Here is a 22889-nt window from a genome sequence, read left to right on the forward strand (position 1 = left end):
TCCTCCGAAAGGTCACCTCAGCTCCCAGCCACCACCGCTGGCTGCCGTTTCTGTGGAAACTTTTCCTCAGCCATCAATCTAAAATCTTCCCATACTTTCTTCCCTCGGGGTGCCCTTCTTTGGCAACCTTCTGTAATTAAAACTTGGAGCCACACCGTGTCCCCTGGCCCGCTATGGGTGACCACCTGCCCCACCCCGCCTCAGCTGAGGGTGACCCACAGCGTCCCCCGCCCACCCCAGCCCGCCGCAGCAAATGGCGGCAGGGCCCGGAGCTGCCGCGCTACGAACCGAGCTGGGGGGAGCGGGCGACCCCCGATGAGGCTGGAAACTGTGGTGCCTGCTGTGTAAGTACCTCCAGAAAAGATGCTTAAAGCAGATTTCCGAGGATTGCTCCTCAACGGCGCCCCACAGACGTCGTGGGGCGGTAGGAGGCTGCCCGCCATTTCCCTCCCAACCGGCCTGCTGCCACCCCGGGTTGGCTGGGTTTCCCTCACAAGCGGCCGGGCGCTGCTCCAGGGGTGCCCGGGTTTCCCTCCAGGTGGCCGGGGGTGCCCGGGTTTCCCTCACAAGTCGGTGTTCCTGCTGTCGGCCGGGGGTGCCCGAAACCCCGAGGGCTGTTCGCCGGCCGGTTTCTAGAACCGTCTGCGGGCGGCGCTGAGGGCTCAGCCCGGCCCTTGGGGCCTCGGCGCCGCCATCGACCCTGCGTGCTGCCGGCCCTGCCGCCCCTCACCGCTCTGCCGCCCCTCACCGCTCTGCCCCGGAGGACATTAATGTGAGTTCATTTCTAAAAATGGAGCTTTTAGCCCTAACTTTTGTGTTGCCCTGGGGTGACCCCACCCTGGGATATAGAGCTATAAATGGAAAAACGCGTTTTGGGCGGCAGCGAACTGATGCTGAAGAGCGGGTGGTGTGTCCTGTCCCCGGGTGGCTGCAGGCCGGGCCGCACAGGGTTCGGCCTCCGAAAAAGGCACCAGGTGTTCTTTTTGCTAGTATTTACTCAGTTTGCATCTCTTGTCACTGAGGGAAGTAGCACAGTTATTCATAAAAGAGAAATCCTGTGAAAAATCCTGTGACTTTTAATGTGAGAATTAGTGAGGCAGAAGGTTCTGGAGGAAACCTGCAGTTTTCACCACCACAGGAGGATCAACAAAGTTACCATTTCTACTTAAATGGTGGTGAATCCTCTGCTTTCACTGTTAATGTCAGTAGCTCATTTGCAAAAGATTTGCTTCTTTTTACAGAAGTTTGTAGCAAAATACTGGAATGAACTTCATAATTAGTTTTTGAAACTTATAGTCACTATTCATGTCTAAATATGTACTTGATGGAAACCCTGAAAAAGCTCGGAAACCATCCAAGCCTCTTGGCTCTCTAAAATTAAGCTAAAAACCTCTGTCCTTTCTGTCTAGCCCATGTTCTGTCCAGACTGGATGCTCTCCTTTGAATGGATTTGTTTCTCCCTTGGTACTTTACTTCAACAGCACCTACCTGCCAAATTAATCTAAAATGAAGTTTGCAACCATATATCTATGAAGTTGCCAGGCCTCTGAAAGTACTTGATTGTGGTATGGGACAGTATTCAATTCAGTTACTGTTTTTAATATGAGTTTAGGTAACAGCCCTCTATAATTCTTCAGCCAGTTACATCTATCTGCTTGCAAGCTACCTATCCTATGTGATTGCATTTAGTTGTATAGCACCCCATCAAGCTGGCAAATACAATTGTCTTTAACTTTTCACAGATATGAATAACTTTCCTGGTATGACAGATGGGACTGCAGTAAGAGTATGATCCCTCTGTTTCAGTTGATGTGCATGAGCATTACAAAAGAAGCCCACTAACACTGTGGATAAAAAGGAAGCCACTGGCAGGGCAAGGAGCAGAATTTATGAATACCATTTTCTAATCCTTCACTCTAACCACTAAACCCTCTTGTCATTAAGATGTCAAAACTATGTTGTTATTCCTAAACTGTGATACTGTATTTTTATTCAAGGTTTACATCATATATTATAATGTATTGTGGAGGATGTTGACAAAGCAGAATTTCTTATAGGAATGACAACCTATCATGCAAAGCCTGCATTATTTACAGTGTCTGTGACTCCATGGACTGATGACACTGTCACTTGTTGGAAGTTGTAAGTGGAAAAGGCTACAAATAAACCAAGTCTCTAGCTTCCCAGTCATACTCAAGGAGAGTACTGTCTGGTAGTAGGAAATTATTTACCTGTGTAAGCACATAGGTTTTTACACTGCCGTGGAAGCCATTTTGCCCTCTATTGTCTTTTATTGAATGCCTGTTTTTTTATTGGGGCAAGTGAAATATGCATCAGATCCAGGTAAATATACACTTGGTCTGTAAATTTCTATAGGAGAAGTAGTGGGAGAAGTCTGATCCTGACCTTCTTTCATTGTGAAGGGTTTTGGACAGCTTCTGCCTTTGAGAAAGGAACACAGAATTCCTCTCAATGTGAAGTGAATGAAAAGTAATATCTGTTCAGAATATGAGGAGTTAATCAGTTCTCAAAACATGTCAGAGAACAGAACTCTCCAGTGTCTGCAGTAAAATGGCCTAGAACATCTATCATAGCTTGTTATTTTCTGGTGATCTGCAGCATAATAGCTGTGGAGCAAGAAGATTCCATGTGGTTCAGATTCCAGGTGTCTGCTAATAGTGGTGATTTGAAAAAAAACCACCACACCAAAACCTGAAGAATTCCTCATTCCTGGGCTAATTACTGAGTGACATACTGCAAACCAGCAAGATAACTAGTGCTTTTTTAGTTAAGAAAAAGGTGTAGAGAGCATGCAGTAAAGTCAGATATGGAGATAGCCCTCACAAAACTAGATACTGCATTTAAAAAAGATACAGTGTGCACAGTGTTAGTCTCTGTTGCTTTTAGATGTGGGAGGATAATTCATCCATTATGATTCAGGGAGCAGAGGCAGTCACAGGCCATGTTTTCTCATTGAGTATTGATGGGATGTATTTGTACACATCAGTTGTGAGTGTTTTGGATCATTATAGCTATGCCTCTTGTGAAGTGTAGGTGTTTGCATTCCTGACTTTCACAGAGCTGTGAGGGCTTGGAAAAAATAGTCTCTGAGCTATCGTGTGTTGAATGTGCCTGTGATGGCTTTCTTTAGCAGAACCAGGAATCTTTGCCAAGATCTTGGGTATTGAATGAGATTGATGAAAGTAGAGGATGTGAAGATTACATAGAAGAAGGAAGGTATATCAGTGCATGTTTCTTGATGGTTAACTATGGGGAAGTTCCGGGATTCAAGCATTAATCACTGGTTTCTGCACCTATTTATCATGGGCAATTATTGGGTCCATCAATGCTACCTTTAAAGTGCTGTGTCCTCTCTCCTTCACAGTAACTCAGGACTGTATGGCTTTTTTTTCTTCCTCATTCTCCTGTGCGAAGATAAAGGTTGTGCCCTTCCTATAAAGATCATGAAAAGGGTCATTTTCCCCTCTGGTTTTCCTTCTGTACCGTTGAATTAGGAGCAGTGGGATGACTCCTCTGTAGAAGACACAGCTCCACCTCTTATTTCCACGCTTTCTATGCATAGAAAATCCACTTTTCTGTTTCTCTGTGAGCTTGGGGAGGTTTCTTTAGTGTTTGAAAATGAAGCTTAATTTTCTTTTCCTCGTGAGAGGATGCAACTTGATCTTTTGGCTGCAGTGGGAAGGAAGGAGAGCAGTGCTGTGAAACATTCGGGAAAGGCATCACAGCCTCTTGATGGATGTTTCCCAATTTGTTGAGGCAACAGCACTATTCAGGATCGTTGCGAGGACCTCAGATCTGCATTATTTCATACCTTCAGAGTGACTTTTTAGATTGGTTTTAAAGTTACCTAGCATGAATTTGAAAAAGAATGGGCATAAACAGAAGCAGACCTGCTGTCCCTTGTCTGTTGGTATCAGAAAAAAGGTATAAATAAACTACAGAGACCAGGAATTGTATAAATTTGGTGTTTTTTCCAGCTTCTTTAGCTTTTACAGTTATTGAGGTGATTCTTATTGAAGAAGTCTCTAGAATTTCATCCTCTTGTAGGGTTTATCTTCCATGTGTTTGGTGTCAGTGTGAGTGGGATTTCACAGGTGTCTGTTGTTAGCCTTTAGGCACCACACTTCTCAGACTTTTTATTCTTGCTGTGGTTAGTTGTAGTGGAGACTTGATTCTCCTTCCTCTTTGCTGTCTCTTCTGTAGAGCTTTGATATGTCATTCCTACGGTGCTTTGTTGCTTTGGTCTTTTCTTACACTAGGAATATTTTTGGAGCAGTTCTGGAATAGCTAATACTGATTTAGTTCTGACACTGTTGGTAATGGACACCTTGTTTAGATAGATTATTTGATCATAAAGCTGCAGAACCGAAATATTCACATAAAAAAAGAACCCTATAAAGAAGTTCAGGTCTTTATATGGTTCTTCTTTATTTTTTTTTCCAAACACATGTACCCACTTCCAAATATTAGGTTTTCTAAACTACGAACTGTACAGGGTAGCAGGCTTGTCATTAGCTCTGTTTGCTTGATTTTCAACAGTAAATAGCAAACTAAATATTAAACTGGAAATGGCAAACAAGTATTGTAAAGGGAGAATATGTGATGCAAACTCTGGTTTCTGGGGAGGTGGAAGGAAAAAGGGAAGAAAATAAAAGATCCAGATTTCCCAAATGTACATTTAATCCCCTTCTTGTCTGTTTGAATGTATTGTAGAATGTAAATCTCTATTACCTCATATTCCTCCGCCTTTCCAACTGCCTTGCTTTTTATGACACATGCTGGATTCAAATTAAGAGTAAGCTTTGTGACTCCTCTAATCTTTTATTTCATATTTGCATATAAACAGTAAGTATACAGCCCCAAAAGGAATGCAAATATTGCGTCTGTCATAATTAGTATTAAAATGTTTAAGAAAAAGGGAAAATAGATTTATGATTTGCTATAAAACATTTTATTGAAACAGCTATTTATCATTATAGATATTAATTCAAAGTTGTAATGAGTTGAGTGGTGTTTTTGGAGATTGCATACTAGGAGTGAAAAGAAATAAGCCTCCCTTTTGTCATAAGCTTCCTTTATGACAAAAATGGACTGTCTTGCTTTGTACTGTAGTCTACTCAGATATCAAATGGGATTTGCTTGTTCATCTATGTAGCAGCTATACTGTAAAATGTTCTCATCCATGTCACAGATCCCTTCGTAACAACAGAATGTTGATATGTTTAATACTGCAAGACAGACTGTCTCGTAGTTCCTGTTGTTCTCAGAACAGTGTAGGGTCAAGGACACTCCTGATGGGTTCTTAACATTATTTCCATGTTCTCTGCAAATTTATGTAAGTCTTACTTGGGTTTTCCTGGTTTTATAGAAAGGATCTTATCCTCAAGGAACTTCCAAGTTTCCTCAAGAAAATGTTCTTTTACAAATCTGTTTTAAGATGAAGCAACAAAAATTGTCTCCCTCAAGGAATTTATTTTCAATTTTAAAAAAAAAAATTCTTACAAGAATTACTTTTTGATAGGCTTTTCCCCAGGGCTTGTTAGCTCTACAGAAATCTGAGTAGGTCTGGTTATCCTGAGGATTGTGTTTCATGTCTTAAATTTTCCAAACTGCTTACTGCCTGTGATAGACCTTTCAGACTTTGCATCTTGTAACATTTCTGTGGCAAGGTGTACTGGGAAAATACTCCTGCAAGATACATTTCTTTCAGGCAACTTCCTGGTGAGCATGCTACATTAATTTGGTTGCGTACATCCACCACCTGGGGATAATGAAACCCTGCACGGAAGAAGAGAGACAGTAACACTCTTTGTCATTTCTCTGTCCATTTTTTGGGAATTCAGTTGTTGATCATAGCACCAATAGTAGTAAAAATGCCCAGAGGATCTTGTTGGGAGACTATGCAGTAGCATCCCTGTGGTCTTTGTTTTCCATTTGTGCCATTGAGATCTTGTTTCTCATGGCAGTTGTATTAAGGTTTGAATGGGAGAATCTTATCCTGCACTTCACTGCCCTTGTGTTTTTCTTAAACATCCTCATGCAGTCCCCCTCTGCTACGTGAATTCTTATGGGGAAAATGGCTTCACTGTTCATTGAATCTCTAACTGTTGCGTTTTTCTGGAAAGCATCTTTGACGTGTAGCAGGGTGTGCCTGTAACAATTAAAAGAGCTCTGCCTCAGTGCGAGGGTAGGGAGAGAATGATTCTGTTCTGATCTCCGCATCACCTGCAGACTTCACATTGACATTTTTCTCCTTTGAAGTGGAAGGGGACCACCCGCATCTGTTAATTTGCTGACAAGTTTTGACTCTTGCAGATGGAGTGGATGGGATTTGACCTAGGAGCGGATGTGTGAAAGGTGATGCAGTCTAATGCCCGGTCTTTGATAAACTCTTTTACCATATGATGAGCATTCAGCCAGTCACTCTTGATAAGTGTTTCAAGTGACCTAGAACTTCTTTTTGTTTCTATTCCTTTTATAATCAGGCAGGCAGAAACACTTGCTTTGATCAGTCATCTTTCTATTTTCTTCTTCCTTTACCCCCAGGTACCAGCTTTTATCATTTCCCACAGCTCTGTGCATACAAACACTATAAACAAGTAGTAAAGTGTCTGAGTCATCACATATAGTTCCTCAGGGAGTCCTGCAGAAGGGAAGTAGATCCTGATTTTTGTTGCTATTGCTGTGCTTATGTTAAGAATCCCATGACACTGATCTGGTACTCATTTATAAGAAACAAATTCATAATCAGATGAAGAAGTTCAGGAAAATCAGAATATTTGAAATCTTCTGGTGGGTCTTATATGCCTGCTAAACAGCAGATAGATGTATATCAGTAACTCTTTCCCACTGGGTTTTAAAGCCAAAGTGGGAAATAACTGCTGTCATTAACAACTACTAAATTTGCATATTTATTATATTATGCCAATGAAGAGCAGGACTGTGAATAAACTAATGTTATAGCTGACAAGGGATGTTTTCTGACTGGTGCCTTATGTAGAATCTTATTGCTGTCACAATTGCTGGTTTGATGCCTTCCCAAATGCTGCATTTTCAAATAGCTCATTCCAGGGAAGCATCCTCAAAGAATTCCCTCCAGGTTTGGTAGCTCTGGCCATAACACAAATTACAGTGTTTGTCTCCATTTCTACTCAGTGTTTTTTGTATTAGAAAACGGTATCCAAAAATCATACATTGATGAAATACGGAAACATTCAATGAAAGGTCCATAAAGTGTGTGTAGACTATCCTTCTTCCAATCTATTGCTTGCTAATATAACCTCACAAACTTGTGATGCATATGTGTTCCAGATGTTGTTAATTATTTATATTGTTGAAAGAGAATTATTTAATAGTGTAAAAAAAAAAAAAAAGTCGGCATCGTCCCAATATAATCTTAAAACAAAGTACTGTCTATGTCCAGAGAGCATGAAGACAGATGAAGCACGCTGATAGCACACTAGTGCAGCTGAAATCAGATTTCACATCAGTATCATATGGTCATCAGAATCTGCTGTACTGGAAATTATTAAACCTAATCCTGACAGTTGTGCCCTACAGGTGGTCTTCAGTAAGTAATAAGAACGTTTAAAAAGACATAAGTCCTTGGCTTGTTATAATTTTGTAATGGCACTGGACTTGCATTGCCCATGGCAAGGGCATTGACTTAAAAAGAAATCTAGTGAAATCCAAGACAGAGAGAAGAGGAAAAAGTAATAAATATACCACAACTGAGATTATTCTGATGTGAATAGAAATTTGCATGTGGCAAATGGAGCAAGATCTGCAGTGACAGGTTTGCTACAGATTTCAAGAATTCCCAGTGTTGATATTTATGTTGCTGGGAGAGGCCTGCCAAAGGACATGGATGCTTTGGTCACCCATTTGTAGTGAAGTAATTTTCGAGGACCAGCACTAATATGACATTTCCCTGTCTACACTGGTACACACCAGACTGTCATGTTACCCATGTGGTGTGGAAAAAGTAAGCGTAGCTCTTTTCAAGCCTTGAGTTTTGAGAGAAACACTGCTCTGTTATTATTACTATTATTGTTATTATAGCATAATACTCATATCACAGTCTAACAGACACGTTTCAGAGCTTGCCTAACCTATAATGCCATCGCTGTCTTATAAGAAGAGCTCAGTTAAGTCCCTGCCTAATGTTATAGCTGATGGTTACTGCTACTTAGTAGAATTAGTGGCTCCAAAACATACATACCTGTTGTGATCTTCATTCTCATCTTCAGGACCATCATCCTAATCTGAGGTTCTTGAAAACAATGCTTTTATTTACAAGAGCCTCCATATGTCTGTATATGTGTGCGTTCTCCAGACAGGTACGTTTGTGGTTAGTACTGAATATCACTATGTAAATTCACCAAAATAGGTTCTCAATTATAACTGGAAAGACAAATGTAGAATAATGAATATGTGAAATATGTGATGTTCTAATATGTGATGTTCTGATGACTTTTCGCTCTTGTTTACCAGAAGTTTTTTAACTTGGAGAAACATATTTATTCTACATAAAATTTTAAAAAATTTAAAAATGTAAAATTTTAAAATGCTATGACAAATAAATGCCAGAAGACAAACATAGATCTTAAAAGATAGAGATGGGTCTTTGCCAATGCAGAGTGAAATCTATGGAGTATTGTGCAGAGTCTGGCTTGCCAGTGTGTGCAAGCCAGCTCTAGGAAGCATTCTTGAACTGTACTAATGAATATATGGGTCACAGCTCTTTGTTTACAAGCGGAGACCAGAATTTAGCTGGGAAAGCATTAAGGAATATGTTACCTTAGAAGTAGCTTATTGATTGTTACAAGACTTTAATGAGGATAGCAGAAGGAAGACAAAAAGGTTATCTATTGAGATTACTCTTTCTAGCTTTCTAGTTGTCTCAGTTTGAATTCCTCGTAGTAGAAAGACAGTGTTGACTTTAGGATCATTGGTAATGAAAGGGTAAAATGGAAAAGATAGGAAAGACTGAAATTCAGATCTAAAAGTAACGATCTCAGATGTTATATTGGGCCACATATTTTATCTTTAATGTGATGATAAAAAATGTAGGCTTTTGAAATGTGGTACTATGAAATCATGTATTTGTGTTCTAGCTCAGTAAAAAGTTTTTATATACATTTTGGAATTTTGTATGTGTTAGTACTTGTACTTCAAGTTGGTACTGCTGTCAGTGTTATAGCTTTATTTTTTAACTCTGTGTTTGCACAGCAACTAATTTTTGTTGAGTTAGTAATCCTATATTAATTATACTTCATTTGAATAAATACCTCAAGCTCCTTGACTTCTGAGTGCACAGCTTCTAAGAGAAGACATAGCACAAGTACTACATTAGAAATAGGCTGAGCTTGACATGGCAAAAGAAACTTTTTTAATGTATGGATAGCATTGCATGTTTACTAGGAATGTGTTTCTCTTGGTAAAGATCACAGGATACTAAGTTTGATTCGGCAGAAGAAATCTTAACCAATATTCAGTTGAAGCTTATCTTTCAAGGGAAACCTGTTAGAGCTATAACGGCATCTTGAAAGTATCTCTGGAGTTAAGACTTGAGTAAAACAGCTATGGAGTGTTTATCCATCATGCCGGATTTCAGAAATACGAAGTAGAAGGAAGTCCAAAAATACAACTAGTAGTATCTATAGGCAGTAAGTGTATGATATGCCTTGACAGCAAATCCAGCAGGTGGAAAATGTTTATTGAACTAGAAAATTATCGAGCATGAAGATACCTTTGTTGCTTCTATTAAATTTGACGTGGTGTGCCTGAATATTTGGAAGCAAATTACTTGACATTGCCAAACCCAAACATGTAAAAATGACTAAGGTCCCAAAAATCGTCATCAGCTCAAAATTTCAAAGAATGTTCTTGGTGGTATTTTGGGGGGATATGAGCTAATGTGCTGCAGACAGATGATCTTTGTAGGTTATTTTAGGTTATTTTCAGCCAATATAGGGATCAGAAACTTTAAAAAATAAAAGCTGAGATTCTTACTGAATTATTACAAAGAAACATGTTAAGGAACATGTTAAGTTTTTTCCAAAAAATCTTGTTTGGTTTGTTTTGTGCCTCTGTGAATGAAAATTGCCCTGGGAAGCATGTGTCAAAGAGCAAAGTCTTGGAATCTCAGCTATAGATCGGATTGATGTTAGGGAGTTATAGTACTACCCTACATGTGGGCTGACGCACTGTAGAATAATGCCATTTTCCTGTGGCTGGCTTCTCCATGACTTTGTAGTTTATGTGAAACAAGCAAATAAGTTAGAAAAAAAAACAAACAACACCAACAGGGCTGTTTCATTTATTATTTTGCATGTATGTTTTGTTTCTGACAAATTTATTAGAGTAGAAAGCAAGTCAGAATTTCTTAAGGTTTGCTTAAGGTATTTACTCAATGGAATCTGCTTCTAGCTGAAGTGACTTAATAGATATAAATGGCTTTTTCCCAAAACCTGATCTTGACAGAAAGATTTGACAGCCAAAATTTTGTATGTCTACAATATTAGCCTTCTAGAAGATGAAATACAAAACCATATCTCTTACAAAACCATATCTCTTTTTTTAATACAAGGTTTCATGCATTCTGAAAGTTGAAAACTATGGATATACAAAAGCTATGATCAGTAGATCAAACTGGCATTCTCTTTGAACAAATAAGAAGGACAAGTTTTAATGATATGAATAAAAATAACTTGCTAACAAGTAGATTCTTACAAAATAACCTTGTCCCCATTTCTTACAAAGGACTTAAAGCTCTGTTTTCAAGTGGAATGGAATTTTCAGGGTAAAATTCCAGGTTGTTGTAGATACTGGTACCTTTGTTGTTGGTGTGACATTTTGTTTCAGTTTGCCAACTTAAAGAGCAATAAACAAATGTCTGCAAAACAACATGGGTACCCAGAGTGCAAAACCAGTTCAGTGAGTCTTTTAATATAATTGTATTTTATTTTTACAAAAATGGAAGAGTAAGTGGAACGGTGAAGAGGGTGCCAAAATAAGAATTTATTTTTCATAAAAATTTTATGCTGGGTGTCAAGGGAAGAAGAGGTTATGTGCTTATTTCAGCTTAAGTACATGCTTTGAGCAGGGTTTGGACAGATGACCTCCAGAGTCCCTTTTCAGAATAACATTTTCTTTGTTTTGGTGCTTGATGTATCAACAAAGCATGTCCGTATGTATGAAACAAAGTGCTCATGTTTCTGATATCTTTGCAGACATCAGCATGCACAAGTGCAAAGAAGCAGCATTTAGTAATGCAGTAGTAGAGTATTAGGGAATGTTCTGCTGCCTCCAGAATACTTCTGTACTTGCACATTAATGTATCAGAACAGTTCATGAAGGTCCAAAAGGGAGACATGTAGGCCATGCTCCTTGATACAGTTCCCAGCAATTGTGGTAGGTTGTGCTGGCTTTCATGCATTTGATAATTTAGCCTTTTCAGGGTCTTCCCAGTCCAGTACATTCATCTGCTTCATTATCCCTTACTCCTGGGCACTTCTGCTCAGCCTGCTGATAGGCTTTGATTAAACCTTTCCTTGGTAGTTGATGTCCCTTACAACCTCTTGCTTAGTGAAGGATTTGTCACAGAGTATGTGAGTCTTGAATAGAAGTTTTATAATCATTTATCTTAAACAGGAGTCTGCATTTCTTGGATCCTGAAAGTCTTAGGATGGGGGTTGTTTTGTTTGTTTCTAATGGAATTCAGCAAACTGAGGTGTCTGGCAAACTCTACTTACTTGAGACTTGTGTGCATTTTCATATTTTACTGAATACCAGTGTCACCATGTGATATTGCACTTGGCATATCAGTACTAATAGTGTGGTAGTTGGCATATGAATATGAAATTATGTTGTAAGCTAAGGTTACTTCTTTTTCTCCAACATGTCAATAAATAGAAGTATTACATGTGCTTACAGCTCTAATGTGATTATGTCTCTGCAGGGTACCAGGATTTAATGTGTTGCATAGAAAGTTTAACATACATTATTATGCTCTTGCTTACTGTATTTCCAACCACCTGGAAGTATTTAAAAGATATGTAGATGTAGTGCTGAGGGACATGATTAGTGGTAACTTGACAGTGTTAGGTTAATGGTTGATGACCTTAAAGGTCTTTTCCAACCTAAACAATTCTATGATTCTATGACTCTAAAAATAACATACACTTTGTTTGTATTTTACAAAATAAAAAAAAAAAGTTCACTGATAGTCAGGAAAGAGGTTTCACAGCTAATGAGGAACATTGTAGAAACATAATTAGTTGGATGATGATCGAGCATATGCAGGTAGAATCTAACAAATTTATTAGTGTGCCTGAAACAAGTTAATTTGGCTGCCTTAATCTATGTTTCATATAATCGTTACGAAAAAGAATGTAATCAAGTTTGATTTTAGTGTCCAAGAATCCCAGAGAAATTGTTATCGTTTTAAAGTGAGAATAGCTCAAATCAGTGAGATAATAGCTCAATGGGGTTTTGTAGTATTATTCTAGCCTCATTTTCCAGAATCCAAAGTAGTAAAAATTCCCAGGAACTTTGTAATTTAGTTGTGATCATAAGCAGCCCTTAAATTGGATTAAAAGTGAAGTTCCAGATGAATGTGTCCTGTTGCATCCCTTAAGCTTCTGTTTTTTCCATAGCCAGTTCTGATAGCACTATATGCTGACAGTTCTCCTATATATAAAGGAGAATGCTACTGAGAGGGCAGTGATTAGGTTCATCCTAATGAATGGTTGCCAAAATTACTGCAGGTCATTCTCTGTTCAAATGAAAACCACAATGTCTGAAGATTGGCATTTGAAAGTAGAAATGCTTAAATTTTTAAAATATTTAAGTCTCTATGTCAGCATTTGCTTTCAGAAGTGCCACCTTTCATACACCGATCCATTTTCTTCTCTCTCTCCTTGCAATGTAAAAATAACCAATCTTAAAGAGTTTCAGGTACTATATTGTAGGACTTAAGTAAATTGCAGTTTATCACTTTCATTCCTGTTCCTTTGCTCTGTAGCACAATGTGATTATTGTGGTTATTGACCATTTTAAAAGGCATTCTTCTAACTGTGCAGCTCTCCTGGTATTTACAGTAGAGCATTGAGTCTGCAGGAGCTTTTCAGGTGTGGCCGAGGATGGCAGCTGTGTTAGGATGTGGGGTTCAGTAGCTCAGCTTTTCGTATTGCGTAACGTCATCATTGGTTGATGAAACTTTTTCCCAAAGAGTCCTGCTTTGACTGAAGCACTTAAATGTGATGGAATAACAGAAACTAGTAGGGGTAGCTGGTGCTCAGCTGACTTTAGAAACCCGGTCGGTTATTCACTGGAACAGAATGAAAAAAATCAAGTGTTTGTCATGGGAATTTTAAGAATTGATATAAAAATTTTTGGCAATTCTCATTTTTCCTAAGATAGGAAACCATCTTCTTCCATTGGTACTCCCAAAATCTTCTAGGCAACTGATGTAGAGGACTAAAGTGAGGATGCTATGTTTGCATGTTTGATAAATACTCCTACAGACACAGAACTTGAAAAAATTTTGTGCAGACATTTTGTACCAGCCAAATTGTTTTGTTGTCCTTTCTGAAGCCTTGTATACACACTGTCCTCCAGAGGTGCTGCCTTATTTTCTTTCTTCAGCCTTCAGCTGGATGGAATTGTGGTGAGACTGAGAGTACACTGTCTATTGGCACAAAAATAAATGCATCAGACTACAAACTGTTACATCCATAATTGTGGTGAAAATAGGTTTTCTTAAATAGGAACAAAGCTTGTACTGTTCTTCATTCCTCTGTGTGATTGCGATGTACTCTACACCAGAGAAATGTTAACGCTTCCTGTTGCTTTTAAAATCTGTGCCTCATTTTGACTGTGGGTTTCAGTCTTTTGAACAAATGCTTTTCTTCCATAACGCACTCAGTCATCTGGATTTCTTTAGTTGTATTATACCACCTGGAATGGAAAGAAGAGGAAACATTTTCTGAAAATTGCTATCTGCTGGAGGTGAATTATCAGATCTACTTTTCTGCGGACAAATGTTGAAAATATCTTCATAAAGATTTTTACAATTTGTAGCGCATTGACAAGTTTAATCAATACTGGTGTGGAGGCTTTCTGCTGGGCCTTTTTGCAAAGATCATTCTAAGTGTGATAGCTGATAGAGATGTCTCTGGTGTATGTTGTGTTAGATGGCAATGCTGAAGAAGCTCATGTGTCTTAAAGCAGGCACTGGTATGTTTAAAAAAAAAAGCATATGTTTAAAAAAAACCATGTGTTTAACATAAGTATGAAAAGGGCTTTTTCCATGTGCATGCATTTTCAAAAGAAATCTCCATTACTCTTATGATAGAGAGTGCTGTGTGTTGTGTGATGGTAATCAAGAGGAACAGTGATCAGTCTCACACTTAACAATCCAGCCAGACCATCAATGTGCTTTGTCAACTGACTTCAGCTGCAGAGCACTCTGGAACCGTAGGGACTTTGTCTTTCAGAACAAGTATTGTAAACCTGTGAACCAAACTGGTCATCTGATCTAGCTTAAGCAGAAGCAGGTATGGTGATCTGTAGTGTATTCGGTATCTCAAAGCAGTATTTTGCTTTCTTGCTCTCAATTCCCTTAAACAGTATCATCCAGGAGAAAGTGGAAAACACACTGCTGAGAGTGAAGTCAAAAGCATATGATGAGTGCAGCTCTGCCATCTGAAGCATATCTCACGGGGAGTTTCTCTTTGTTAACACATAGTGTAATTTATGTGTAAAGATGAGGGGGAGTTCTAACTATGCATTTACTGAGTATCACATGTTGTAAGATCATTGACAGCTAATTAGAAATTTCCAAACTTGTTCAGCATTCAAAGACCTTTTGTAATCAAATATAAATTTCAAGTGTACACCTTTGTGTCTAACCTTATGTAGATTCTGTTTTCAGTGACCTTTAGTAAAAAGCACACCAGAACTTTAGAGGATTCAAAATGTTGACTAAGTTTCCTCTTGTACTAATTACTTTAGAGCAAGCACAGGAGCTTTTAGAAAAAGTTCAACAATTTAATTCACTAACCTGACAAATATACATAAATATATAAAAAGGATATTGATATTCTTTATGAAGGGTATATATGAGGGAAAAATGCTTGAATGAATTAGTTGACACTGCAAAGTTCACAATACGATTATTTGGAGAATGTATTGCTCTCATTCTGAAATGATGTAGTATTACTGTGTATGCAGGCACTGCAATAACTTATTCAGCAATTTGTCCAAAGCATATTGTGAAATGTGTTCAATAAGGTGTTCATATAGCATTGATTGGCCTTAGTTCAGAGTAGCAATGTCCTAATTTACGAGTAAGGAAGTAAAATAATTTCCACATGTTTTGGTTGATGCTAAATATTAGGTATTAAATTTTCCCAATACCTTTGCTACTTTTACACTGTGCTTAGTGCAATTTAATGTCCAGGAGCAGAGATGATGACAGGCTGACATTCCTGAATAACAACCTTTCCAAACAGTTTGATACCAGGTCAAGTAATCAAATTAGGATATTTCAGAGGATTACTAAGATTTTAATTTCCTCCTCCTTTGATGTCACTTATAAAGTGGCTAACAATTCCAGCACATCAAAATGTTTTTGAATAATGTTTCTGAAGGCTTTTAGAGTCTTAATTTGAGTGAAACTTGGTTCTACTTTGCACAGGCTGTAAGACTATTCAAACTCATAAGGCTTTTTTACTAAAAAGCTTTCTTTGATAAATGGTTATTTTTATCAAGACTTCTGAGTGCATTAAAATGCATTAGTCACATGTCTTGTTCAGTGCTCATCGCTGAAATATTAGCTGCTCAGGGCTGAGGTGATAAAAAGGTGCAATGCACTTGAATACTCAGTAGTACATTACTTGCTGTCATGGTACCAGTTTTCAGGGAGAGTTCAGTCAAGGAAAGTTCAGTCAGTGAAAAGAAATCTACCAGTCTATTCTTTCTTCTTTAGTAAGCCTCTGAATGTGGAGAGCTGGCTGGACAGTTCCACCAACTATTTCTGGGCATAGGTGTTAATTTAAAATAATTTTATTGAATCTATGTTGACACCATCAGTGTCTGAATTCGCAAGAGCTTCCTCGAAACTCAGCTTATCCTGTGCCCTCCATAATGCGTCAGTGTCTCCTACTCTAAGAAATCCTATGCACAGCTGGAGGCCCTGTAAAGTTTCTGCATGAAAACGCTGGACATAATTTAGTTTTCTGGTAGCATTAAAGTAATGAATCAAAGATGAGCATAAACGTTGAAGAAAAGGTTGTCTGAGTTCCCCAGCTGAGAAATAAATGGTACTGATGGAAGTGCTCTCTATTTTTATTGTGTTAAAGAGTGCAGATTTCAAATGGTTTTTTTTCCCTTTACCTTGACTGTTCTTGCTAACTGAGAGACTTCACAAGGAAGCTTTTTTCCTTTCACCTGGCAAACACTGATGTGCATATTTTTAAGAAAATGAGTGGTTGTGTTTTGTTTAGGCAAACTCTTTCCTATGTATGGTCTTTTAGTGTACTGGGCTACTCCAGTATTTTCCTACAGAGAAGACAGCTCATGTTTAAAGCCACAGACAGGCTGACTGGTCAGTGCAGAACAATAAAGATGTAATTGGTGTTCATCCATGCAGTCAAAATAGTAATTTTAAAAAGCCTCAGGGATTGGATTTTTATTTTTTTTTACTAATAGCATTTAAAATATTTTGCTTAAATGTTTAGAGTAATTTCTACAAATACAGTCTTTGCTGTACTAATACAGAAACTTCTTGCAGTGGATTATTTCTACAGCTTGCTATTAGCATTGATATAAAGAGGAAAAAGAGATAAACATCTAAGAAGAAAGCTATAAAACGGTGTCTTGAGACTCCCCAGAAACAGGTGAGAGCAAAGTAAATTGCAGCAATTCATCTTCTGCTTGTTAAATGTATATAAAGAACTTTAAAAGAAAATTACAAACTTTCCTCTCAGCCCATAAAGCTGTAAGTTCAGAAGGTAAGAAAGAAACCTTATCATTAATTATTACATTCAGTATTTATATTCTCAAGACACTTCCAGAACTCTGCTTTTGCTCACTGGGATACAGTGCGAGATATCTTCTGTAGGTTTCAGGGTAAGAAGAGATTTATTTCTCTTAAAAAGCATTAAATAAAAGATTCATTAAAATTAAACATTGATCATATTTGCCAGATCATTCCCTTTTAATATGTTTATTATTTTGCAATAAGCAGTAATATTCACCCCTTAGTCTGTGGTGTGTTAGAAATATATCATAAATATGTACTAACTCTGCAACTGCGAGTGAACTATGACATGTCATCTTTAATATTATGCTGAAAAATTCTGAGTGCTGCCATCAAGCATCAGTTTGATCTCTATCTCATTAACAGACCTTACTTAAGATGTCACTCATTCAGATTTAATGGGAGGAATCATTAAATATCCTTTGTGTAGTGGTAGTTGAAATGGTAAGAAGTCACCAGTGAGCTGTGTGGGAAGATCAGTTAGAATTTACACTGTACCTGATAAATGAAGGTTTGCACTGAACGTGTGCTTGAAGCTCTATCTTCTGCGCATCTTTGAGGCAGAAAGTGAAGAAAGTCAGTGGAGAATGAGAGAAGTCATCAGTAGTAATGCAAAGGATTATCTCCCCAGGAGAAATGGGGATCTTTCCATTGTAAATAGACAGTTTTATGGCAAAGAAATACTTGGCTTGAACAATCAATTGCTCCAGCTAAAGCAACCAAATATTCCCAATAATGGCTAGTAACTTTACTTAAATAAATGAGGTCAACCTCTGTCCTCCACACTGCAGCCATGGTTAACTGAGATTTGATTGTAGAGCTGGAGTCTGAACCTCTGTCACATCTCTTGAGTCTGTCTTGACTATGTTGTCTGGTTTACAGCCAACTGCAATTTTTCTGCTAAGGCTCTGTCAGGCTCTGTCCTACTTTCAGAACAATATCTTCACTATGTTTCAGTCCCCAAGGGCAGTATCTGCACCAGATTTAATTAAAACTGGGAATGCTAATCAGCAGGTCTTCCTGTAACTGTGAGATTTCTAAGACCTTGACTGCAGTCACTGTCCCAAAATTAAGTAGCTTTTGCCTTCTAACATTGTAGGAAACATTGAAATAATGCTCCTGGATCACAGATCCCGGAGCCTGCAGTGCCAACGTTCCTTACAACTGAAACTTCTGAAGAGCGGCGAGTTCATTTGGGGATAGTATGTATTTGAATACCTCAGTATAAGGGTTGTGTAATTGAATTCTATAACAAATACCCTTCCTACATTTGTAAAACATAAAATAACAGCAAGACTTCATACTGATGACTGTGTAAGAAAGATGAAAAGGACCTTGAATAATTTAATTCATTTCCTTGCAATGAATTAGATCATATTCGTGTATTATGGCAGATACCTGTTTCAAGGTCCTGAGATCTTAATTAGGCAGATTGCCCTAACCAGGGGATATCAATTGCTCTTATGGCCTGTGCAGATGGACTGTCTTCTCAGAGTGTGTATTACAGGAGGACAGGAGGTAGAGAAGCGTGCTCAAAAGCCAGGAAGTAGGTAAATGTCCTGAAGCACAGCAGTTGCAACTAATACTTGAAGTCAACAAGGGGAAGAATTATTTACTTTGCTGCTTTAAAGGAAGGGGAAAGGAGCAAGAATAAGGGAATTGAGTGGAAATAGTAAGCAATAAACATAAATGCTTAAATTTGTATTGATATAATATTGTCTAAGAGTACGGAAATTTCATGGGTTATATTTTACTTCCACAGGAAGTTTTGTGTTTATATTTAATTTCTAGGAACCCAAGGGCAAAGCAAAGCAATTAAAATGTTGAAGACTTAAAAATAAACTTAGTGAGCCTCAAGTAAAATACCTTTAGCTGATTAGTGGTACAATGCATCTTTAATGAGAAATAAATTAGGATTGCATTATTTCTTAGGAGGATAAGGAGAGGCATTAGATATCTGCATTGATAATAGAGGGCTTAGAAATAATCTTAACAGTATGAGCTCCTTTTCTAGAAAAAAATAGGAAACTTCTATATGGCCTAGTGCACAAATAGGAAAAACAGTAAATTTGTAAAAGTCCTTTCGCTGAAAAGCTTATTATGAGGTGAATTTTAACATAGTCCCATCACTCTTTTGATCTCTTTAGACGGATCCCTTTGATATGTATCCATGATTCTCTATTTTTGTCAAATTGTTAGTTTTCTTGAAGTCTGGTTTTAATGCAAACTAATTTATATAAGAAGTGCAGACTGTAAAATTTAGAATTAATTTTGAATGACCCACATGTAAAATACTACTACTGTATTTACCCACAGCAAACAAAATTCTGTTAAAAACAGGACTCAGAAATACACTTTTCAAAATATTTCGTCTCGGTTATCCTATTGTGGCAGTGTACCAAATGAAAGGAATAAGTAAAGTCCTTTGATTGGGAAGATTGGCAGCATTTATGTTTTTAAATCAATTGAATTTTAAATATGCATTTATTGTCTGGGTTAAATTGCTACACAGTGAAAAGGAATGCTGTTCTCTAAACAGTAATTGGTCTATTTCAGCTCTCAAATTGGGTCACAGTAACAGACAGCATTCTCCTTTCTTTCTCTCTGTTTTCCCTTGCTTCCTTGAAAAAGTGATTGAAACTCTAACCATTACTGCACTGAGACAGTGTACTCATAAAAACAATATTTTTCATCAAGGATAGATCTTCTTCCTTACCCCTGTTTTTGATGGCATCATATTGTAAAACACCTTGAAGAATGTAGAAAGGTGCAGCCTGAACAAAACGCGCTGAAATGCATGGAATAAGTACAGCAATCCCAGTTATCGCTGGAATTTACTTTCAGTAATGAACACTTCACCTACTGTATGGTAGTATGGTAAAATGAAATAAATTAGAGTGATTAATCTCACAGTATTTCACAATCATCGTGTTCCTAAACATGCTTTTTAGTCAAAAAGGAGGAGCTGGGGGGGTGCGAGAGATGACAATACTGGTCTACGAAGCTTTTGTGCTACATCAGTTATATCTCAAATTACTCTGACAATTAAGTAAATGGGGTAGAGTATCGTAGAAGGTCATAGCTGTTACCTTGTGAGTCCAACCAGGGATGCTTTGGACTGGCCTGCTTTTTTGCTGAAGTTTGTGCACACTTAAAAGGGTATGATGGGATCCGTGGAGCTGAAAGGAGCTACTCTGCCCTGGTTTGAACACAGCGAACATCAGAGCAACTGGGGAACCTACCTGTATGGTATATATAATGTATAATATTAACCAGTATTTATGTTGTTGTTAACAGTGAAAATTTCTTGATGTTGAGTTGCTGTGAGTGTCCACATTTGACAAATGCCATATAGACCAGATGGAGCCCTTTGCCAGCAGAGAACTAGTTGAGTAGCCTCCAAGAGCTCCCCGTGCAGCTAGGGAGGGTCAGGGAGAGGATGGTGCTGACTTCCAGCTGAGGAGAATAGCCAGTAGCACATAACGGGTTGCTTCCCAATTGTGTTTCAGTTCTTCCCTGTGTCTTTATGTTCTTTGGCAGGTTTTCCAGTTCACATCCCAGAATGTTACTTCATGGGATGAAAGCTCGGGCCCTCCTGGCCTGTTGACTTCTGTCTTGGCCTTACTGCCCTGAGTCTCACCCATCCTATCTTATGTTTAACAATTAGCTATCAAATAAGCACACAGGTGTAGTAGAGCTTGAAGGGAGATGCTGGAGGGAAAACAAAGTGAGGAACTTCTGAAACAGTATCTGAGTATATCTAAGATGTTTGCGTCAGCTCTTATCCTGCTCCTGATGTGGTGGAGGGCTGGATTGAGATCGGTGGGAATGGTGATTCCTTTCTGCAGCTTGGAAAAAGTGAAGGAAAAAGAGCCAAAGGGAGTGGCTATAGTAGGGAAGTCTTCTGTCCCACCGCAATTCCACTCTTATAGTGGGGAGGGAGTGTAAATTAATTGCTACAGCAATGGAGGGCAGAAGAGGCTGGGTGACTTGGATGAGCCTTCAGTGGAATTAAATTGTTGCGAGAGTAGGAATCTTGGTAAACCCAAATCAGAGAGTGCTCCTAAGTGAGGAACCCGAGGCATTATCGTCTTTAATTAGTGTCTGGATTAAAATTCTGCTATCTGGAACTACGTTTCTGCCCAACACCTGTGCATGTACTACTCCTGTTTGTATGCTTCTTTAGAGCTGTTGCTGCAAATTCTCTACACAGCTGGTGATCTGGGAAAAGGTACATTTGTGTATGGGAGAAGGAAGTGCCTTCAATCCCAAAGACATCCCAAATCAAGTAGTAGCGCTAGCATTGTTTAGGCTCCAAATCTAGAAAAGTTCAGGCTCAATGCTTATCATGTTGGTATAACCAGATCTGCGACTGCTTTTTGGCTTTAATTGTCCTTTTTGCACATAATGGCAGTTGCAGGATAGGATAATTACCTGCTGGAGTTACCTATCTCCCTATGTAGGAAAGAATCTCATTGACCAGACTGGAACACCAGCTTTTACCCAGCTGAGGTAAAGTGAGGTGCTTCCATCTTGTCCTGGGTTATGACAGGCCAAGGCATGGAATTAATAGAAGGGTAAGACTAAGTTCAGCTCAGGTTCTGTTAAAAAAGACAGGAAATTCATTGGGTTTGCACTCTGTGTCCTGTTAGCACCCTCTTGGCTTCAGTGCTGGAGGTGTGCTGGAGTAACATGGTCTTCCATGGTAATACTATCTCTGTCCCACATGCAGCAAAACACAAGTCATTGGGTTCCCAGCTGGCGTGCTCTTGGCACGATATTCAGCCAATGGCAGGTTGCCATATGTAGGACTGCTGATCCCTGATCTTCTGGGCCTTTTTATATGGAAACAGGTGGGAAGGGTTTGAATACACATAGATAACACCATTACCAGTTCCTTTAAAAGGCCACATTGTAATTTTTGACACCACTATACCATTCTGAACAATGGTCAAGAAAGATAGGGATATATTTAGACGATGGATGTTTCAATTGCTGGCTACCCAAAAGTCACATAACAACACTATAATTTTAAATAGGATGAGGCCTTAATGGGTTTCCTAGAGGAAAAAAAAAAAAAGCTGTTTATTAGTAGTATTGTACTAAACTACCTGCATTTGACAAAGTGCTAATGGAGGAAATTACTTCTAGAGAAACAAATGAAAATGTCAATTAAAAAAAAGTAATGGCTTTCAGAGTTGTAGGTTGTGTTGTTTTTTGTTTTTTTTAAGAGAAGTGCTGGGAATATTTTTCATACTGCTTGAAAAGCTTTTGGTTTGTCTCTGTTGCCTTAGTTCTGTGGGTTGTTTCTCCTCTCTCCTCCTCCCCCCCCTTCTGTATCTTTTGCATCAGAGTTGGATTTCATTTAGACTGGAGGCTGATTTAATAGGCTGGATTAATGCTTTGTTTCTCTCACATGTTTTATTTTTCCAATTTTTTTTTATAGAGCATCTTCCAATGTAACTGTGTCCAAAAGCTCAGTGCCTGCATTTATTAGCTTTGAATTGCCTAAGCTTCACATCTCTGAGTAACAAACAATTAATAAAACCCTTTTTTGTTGGGCGAATGGGATAAAAATGGGCACAAACTACTCATGAGACCCTGCTCCCTAATAAGAGGCAATAATTTATATTGCTAAAACAGCTAATCTAAAAAACTTTTCCAAAAAAAAGCCCTACAAATCTTTCATTGTTCAAGCCCCCCTTGTTGTAAGGCTGCTGTCAGCCCCGTGAAGGTGACAGCATCCATCGTCCTGGCACGCTGCCATTGGAATAAACTTAAACATGGTGGATGTGGAAGCTGCCAGGTGGGTCCTTGCTTT

The 22889-nt window shown here is 38.5% G+C and overlaps 1 long non-coding RNA gene across 2 annotated transcripts in view; it reads left to right on the top strand.

Moving 5' to 3' along the window:
* The first annotated feature begins 239 nt into the window (after positions 1-239).
* The window catches only part of LOC106884850, a 46288-nt gene continuing 23638 nt past the window's right edge, over positions 240-22889 (top strand). For both annotated transcript variants that reach the window (XR_001411306.1, XR_001411307.1), the window contains exon 1: positions 240-344. This is a non-coding gene — a long non-coding RNA (uncharacterized LOC106884850). The remainder of the gene's footprint in view (positions 345-22889) is intronic.

This window comes from Calidris pugnax, unplaced genomic scaffold, assembly GCF_001431845.1.
Source record: "Calidris pugnax isolate Ruff unplaced genomic scaffold, ASM143184v1 scaffold17, whole genome shotgun sequence".
In the NCBI taxonomy this organism is placed as follows: domain Eukaryota; kingdom Metazoa; phylum Chordata; class Aves; order Charadriiformes; family Scolopacidae; genus Calidris; species Calidris pugnax.